We start from the raw sequence: 6,825 nt of genomic DNA, 5'->3' as shown, positions 1-6,825 counted from the left end.
TTGTGTCATCTTTGATTTCTTTCATCAGTGTTTTATAGTTTTCTATATGTAGGTCTTTTGTTTCTTTAGGTAAATTTATTCCTAAGTATTTTATTCTTTTCATTGCAATGGTGAATGGAATTGTTTCCTTAATTTCTCTGTTTTCTCATTGTTAGTGTATAGGAATGCAAGGGATTTCTGTGTGTTGATTTTATATCCTGCAACTTTACTATATTCATTGATTAGCTCTAGTAATTTTCTTGTGGAGTCTTTAGGGTTTTCTATGTAGAGGATCATGTCATCTGCAAGCAGTGAGAGTTTTACTCCTTCACCAGTCTGGATTCCTTTTATTTCTTTTCTTTCTCTGATTGCTGTGGCCAAAACTTCCAAAACTATGTTGAATAGTAGTGGTGAGAGTGGGCATCCTTGTCTTGTTCCTGACCTTAGGGGAAACGTAAAGCATAAGTTTCTTAATTTCCCACCAAGGCCATCTCCAGCAGGCCATGATGAGATTTTACCTTACATGAGCTCTTTTTTCATGTCCTTCCATGTAAGTTTCAGGAGGACAGAAACTTAGATTTGTTCCCTATTTCACCCCCTACCCAGTGATGAACACACTGTATGTCTGGAGCATAATAAGTGAATGATTCATTTTTAAACTAAAAGAACATGCATACATGAGGTCATGCAATGTATTACGTCTCCTCATGTGTTGTATTAAGCACTTTTCTTTTTTTGACTGCTCTGGGTCTTTGCAGGATCTTTTAGCTGTAACATGTGGAATCTTTTTTTAATTGCAGCATGTAGGCCTTTCGGTTGTGGCATATGGGCTCTAGTTCCACAACCAGGGACTCCTGGTTGGGCCCCCTGCATTGGGCACACAAAGTCTTAGCCCCTGGGCTACAAGTATGAGCTTAGTCACTTGGTCATGTCCGACTCTTTGCAACCCCATGGACTGTAGCCCGCCAGGCTCCTCTATCCATGGGGATTCTCCAGGCAAGAATTACTGGAGTGGGTGGCCATGCCCTCCTCCAAGGGCTCTTCCCAACCCAGTGATTGAACCCAGGTCTCCCACATTGCAGGCAGAGTCTTTACCATCTGAGCCACCAGGGAAGTCCCTAAACACTTTTAATTTGTATTTAATTTACTTTCCTTACCACCCTTTACACAGAAGTGAAAGGGTGATGTTGTTGTTGTTGTTTAGCCACTCAGTCCTGTCCCATTCTTGTGACCCCATGGACTATAGCGCACCAAGCTCCTCTGTCCATGGGATTTCCCAGGCAAGAATACTGGAGTAGGTTGCCATTCCCTTCTTCAGGGGATATTCCTGACCCAGGGATCGAACCTGCGTCTCCTTCATTGCAGGTGGATTCTTTACCTCTGCACCACCAGGGGGGCCCCTGAAGACACTATGTATCACATCTCACTATCTGCAGGGCAGGCAGGAGACTGGGTCTGTGGGGACCTGGCCACCTTCACAGGGTGATGACAATGATTTAAATAACTAAGGATATTTTGTTTTTCTCAGATCTGGTCTTACTGCTCAAAAGTGACCTTATTCTCAATTTAGCCTAATGAAAACCATACAGGCAGAAACTATTTGATCCAACTCTTTGGGGAAGAAAAAATCAACACAGAACAATATTAATGCAAGTTATTTTTGTAGCTTCAACACTAACCCATTGATCCTCTCCCATTTTATTAAAGCAAGAAGAACAGCATCATAGATTTTCTGTAACTTGACAAGAAACCAAAGCTATGTGTAGATCACCTGAATAGTTCACGTATCACTTGGACAGTAGCCTAATTGGCATTTAACCCAAAGTAGTACTCTCGATACTAAATACAATTTAGAGACATCATTACCTTTGTTGCTGAAAGCCTCTTCTGGGCTTAATTTTTAACTCTGATTGAATTTCCCAAGACAGTGAATGCCTTTTCAGTCTCCTCTCAGTCACTTGAGACTCACAGACTTAGAGAATGAACTTATGGTTGCCAGGGTGGGGGAAGGATGGGGAGAAAGGATAGTTATGGAGTTTGGGATGGACGTGTAAAACCTGCTAAGTTTAAAATGGATAACAAGGACCTGTATTGTACAGGGAACTCTGCTCAATGTTATGTGGCAGCCTGGATGAGAGGGGAGTTTGGGGGAGAATGGACACATGTATATGAGTGGCTGAGTCACTCTGCTGTCCCCTGAAACTATCACTATATTATAGTATAGTGATATCACTATACATTATTGACTATACTCCAATATAAAATAAAAAGTTAAAAAAAAAAAAAACAAATATGCCAGTCATTTGGGATAAAGAGTTAATAATTATTATGACTTTGAGATTCCTCAGTTATGAGATCGTTTTTATAATAAACGGAATAACCAGGCAGATGGCTCCCATCAACACTCTCAGTGTTTTACAATAAGTGGAGCATTCACCAAGCCCCACCATTTACTTTTCCTATTCTGTTTGCAATTGTTCAAACACTCTCTGGAGAGGTTAGGGCATCTCTCTGTGGAGGTGGGATATCCACCCACAATAACCAAAGTCTTATCCCTGGGGTTTCTCAGACTCAGAAACTCCAGCTGAGCTTCTGGTCCTGGCAGGGAGTCAGTGGGCCTGCCTCCCATGGTGCCATTTTATTAACTCAACCCAGGAGACGAGTTATTCTACAAGGAGACTTTGTTCCTCCTCATCTGCTCATCAGCCGCAGTGGGAAGGGAATGATCCCTTGGCTCCAATTTCACTGGGCCTCATCCTTTACTCAAGCCTTTTAACACACGCCATCACGGATCTTATTTTCCGCTTAATGTGCAAGGAGGGTGAATGGACTGGAAGGGGCTGGTGAGCGCACAGACCCTCGGTGGCTGGATGGGGCCCTCTGAGCCCTGGTTCTCTATCCAACTATGCTCCTGACCCGCCAGTGTCAGCCATGGGCTCTGCTGTCCCAGCATCCAAGTCCTACAGATCAGTCACCTCTCAGGGTCACAGGTTTCGAAGAAGGAGCAAAGTTAGGGAGCAGGATGTGGGGAAAGACACTGCCTGAAATGTGTAGGAGAGCCTCGCTTTCCATCCTTTGCCCATCAGCCCCAGCTCACCTTGAACTTCACCCAATACTCTCAGGCCCTCCTGGCAATTTTATCCAAATTCTGATCACCAGCCCTTCTGTCTTCTGCAGAGACTGCGAAGGCTGGGCCTCTCCCCGCTGGTTGGGGAAGAATGACAAGGGTACTTTCTTACTTTCTAAAGCTCCCTCTGCTGAGACAGGCTGATGGCCTTGGGTTCCAAGAGGAAGCGGCAGGCTTGCACCCCTGGGAACTATGCACAATGGAACAGGGCACCCGGCCTGGCCTGGCCGGAGTTACAGGAGTCAGTAAGGAAGGGAGCTACAGAGAAGACACTAACCCCAAGATCCCTTTCTGTGTCTCAGACAGCAGTGCTCCTCGTGTATTACAGTCACGTGACTGAATTATCTGGCTTGTACTTAATGCTGGAAGATTCCTCAGAATGATGAGTAGACACCAAGGAACTAGTCTCATGCTCTGGTTCCTTACCTGAAGAGGCTGCTTTGAGTCACTTAGTGGTTCCTTACCTGACAAGCATGGCCTCAGTCGTCTGGCCCCTGCCTCACTCTCCAGCCCAAGCTCACAGGCTTGTCCTGGAAATTCTGAACTTTGTAGTTCCTTGTACACTAGGCCAGGAGTCCAGAAATTTTATCTGTAAAGGTCCAAATAGCAAATATTTTAGGCTATGCAGGCCCTACAGACTCTGTATCTTGTATATCTTGCTTATATGAGAAAGTGAAAGTGTTAGTTGCTCAGTTGTATCTGACTCTTCACAACCCCATGGACTGTAGCCTGCCAGGCTCCTCTGTCCATAGAATTCTCTAGGCAAGAATACTGGAGTGGGTAGCTATTCCCTTCTCCAGGGGATCTTCCCAACCCAGCGATCAAACTCAGATCTACATTGCAGGTGGATTGCAGGTGGATTCTTTACCATCTAAGCCACCAGGGAAGCCCATCTTGCTTACATACTTAATGCTAATTTCTATTTGTTTTTAAAATAATCTGTTTTTATATAAATTTCCCCATCAGACTCTGATCTTGCAGGCAAAAATTACTTCTCTTTATATCAAACCAGTCAATCCAAAAGAAATCCCAGTCCTGAATGTTCATTGGAAGGACTGATGCTGAAGCTGAAACTCCAATACTTTGGCCACCTGATGCGAAGAACTGACTCATTAGAAAAGACCCTGATGCTGGGCAAGATTGAAGGCAGGAGGAGAAGGGGAAGACAGAGGATGAGATGGTTGGATGGCATCACTGATTTGAAGGACACAAGTTTGAGCAGGCTCTGGGAGTTGTGATGGACAGGGAAGGTTGGCATGCTGCAGTCGATGGGGTCGCAAAAAGTCAGACACGACTGAAAAACCGAACTGAACTGAACTGACATCTTCATAATCCAGTAAGTATCTGGCATATCTAGTGTTGGTTAAATAATTTTTAGTGAATGAGCAAAATAACAATACCAAAGAAAGTCAAGCTATATCCCCTCCCAAACTTCCTTTAAAAGAAAGAAAACTGAAAGATAAAAAGAAAGAAAAAGAGAGACAAGAAGAGAAAAGAAAGGAAAGGAAAAGAAAAATGAAGACAGACAACAGTCAAATGTCAGAACCTGGGAGGAATTTAACTGTAAGTAAGTCATACAGAACCAAATGAAGAAAAAGTGTAAGCTGCTCATGTGTACTACTGAAAGAGAGACACCTAGATCTCCCAGGAGAGAAGAGCTGGAACTCATTCTGCCTGCCTCTGGACTCAGAGACTCAGGGTCTGTAGCATCTGGAACAATCATTTCTTACACATGTAGATTCTGCTTTTGGGGGTGGGGTGAGTCTTCATAAATTCCCCCTTCCCTCTTCATTCCCTCCCATTCTCTCCCTAACTTATAGCCTTCCCATCTTCCTGTCCATTCAGATACCAGACATAATTCCCAGAAACAGTGGGGCAGGAAGTGGGGAGTGGATGTGGTTCTCCTGCAGATCAGAGTGAAGGCAAGGGAGGTGTCACAGTGCATGGTCTTCCCTGTGTTAGTTTTTCAGAAGACGGGGCAGTAAAGCAAGAGATAACTTCATCTCAGCTCATCAGAATCACAAGTATGTACTGTGCTCACTTCAAAACTGACAGTACAGAGACAATTAGCATAGTACCTGTACAAGGAGGACACATGAATTCCTGAAGTGTAATTAAAATTTTTATGCTAGGTGAATTTTACCTCAACCAAAAAAATATATTATATATAGGGACTTCTCTGGTAGTCCAGTGGCTAAGACACCATGCTTCCAAAGCAGGGCTCAATCCCTGGTCAGGGAACTAGATCCCACATATTGCAACTAAGACCAGTGCAGCCAAATATATATACATATACACACACACGTGTGCACGCACACACACACACTAACAAATGAATAGGTACCTCCATAACCCTGGAAACAGAGCTGAGAGTTATACATATTAAGCAGTCCTTCAGCTATAAATCTCAGGATATACCATAACCAGCATTCAAGTGGACAGGAAATGTAGCCGAGAGCAATCTTTCTTCTCTATAGCTATCGTTCTAGAATAGAAAACAAAGAAAAGGCAAAAGAAGCCCTGAAAGTCGGTAGAACTAGGGGAAGGAAATTGTTTCGGAAAGAACATCCCCAAAAATAATTTAATATAGTAAATGAAGAAAATTAAAATAATATCACAGAATGCAGAGTCAAGTTGAAAAGGAGAGATAATGACAGATATGACAGTGTTCCAGCCTAAGAATGAGAGTAGATTTTTTAAAAAGAGACCAGAATATTTGAGATAGAAGCAATAATGTAAGCAAATTTCCAGGAGCTAGAAACCAAGCCTGTAGATCAAAAGAACATTCCAAACAAAATCACTTAAAACAAATCCACAATTAGATATCCTTTGGGGGGAAGTGGATTACAAGAATGTCTCAGTCATCGTGTTGACAGGAACGATAATCTCTGCAAGTAGGCTAACCGCATAGCTGTGGGGAGGATGCAGGAGAATTTTATAGAAGTCAGTTGGTGGTGGTATAGCTGGGCTTAATGGGAAAAAGTAACCGTCAGCTATTTTCCCCCCTCTCCTTCTCCTCTCCCCTTCTCGCTCTAATTCCATAACTGTTTCATCCAAATTTCTCAACAAACTGGCTTCTTTGTTTATGTATTCATTTATACATGGCTCATAATGGCTACCTCCAAATGAAACCTCAGAACTGGAGTCAGCATTTTCTTTGAGTTTAACTGCCTACAGGTAAAAACCTCAGTCTCTGCTCTCCACTTACAAGTTTCTGGATAAGATTACTGATGGTCAATGAACCAAACAACAATACCAATAACAGTCAAGCTATAACCAACCCAGCTTTGGATAGTTGTCACCCATGAGCCAATTTGCTGTGCCTCTAAGGGCAAGGTCATAGACTATTCAGAGCTGTTCTACCAGGACTAAGGATAGAGTAAGTTCTTTGTGAAGGGGTTAAGGGATTGGAGGAAATTTTCTTAATCAGATAGATTAAGAGAAAATTCTATAAGCATGCAGGCAGGAAAAGTTTTATCAAAAATGGAATTAAAACTAGTGTGGCCTTCAATGACTCTGCAACATTAAATACCAGATAACAAAAAAAAAAAAAAAAAAAAAACACACAGTTCATTGAGTTTTGAGTGAGAGAAGGTTGTGACCCAAGAATTTTATATCCAACCAATATAAATATATGCTTACACCTGAAAGACTTTCTTCAATCTGTGTGATTTAAAAACAAACAAACAACAACAAAAAAAAAACCCATCTGTAAGACA

The 6,825-nt window shown here is 42.5% G+C and overlaps 1 pseudogene; it reads left to right on the top strand.

The window, feature by feature from the left end:
* Nucleotides 1-5,129: 5,129 nt before the first annotated feature.
* Nucleotides 5,130-5,229, top strand: LOC133045320 (U6 spliceosomal RNA; annotated as a pseudogene).
* Nucleotides 5,230-6,825: the final 1,596 nt, after the last annotated feature.

Source organism: Dama dama, chromosome 23 (assembly GCF_033118175.1).
Source record: "Dama dama isolate Ldn47 chromosome 23, ASM3311817v1, whole genome shotgun sequence".
NCBI lineage: Eukaryota > Metazoa > Chordata > Mammalia > Artiodactyla > Cervidae > Dama > Dama dama.
The sequence above is the reverse complement of the archived record's forward strand: the minus strand, read 5'-3'. Positions and strand labels throughout refer to the sequence as shown.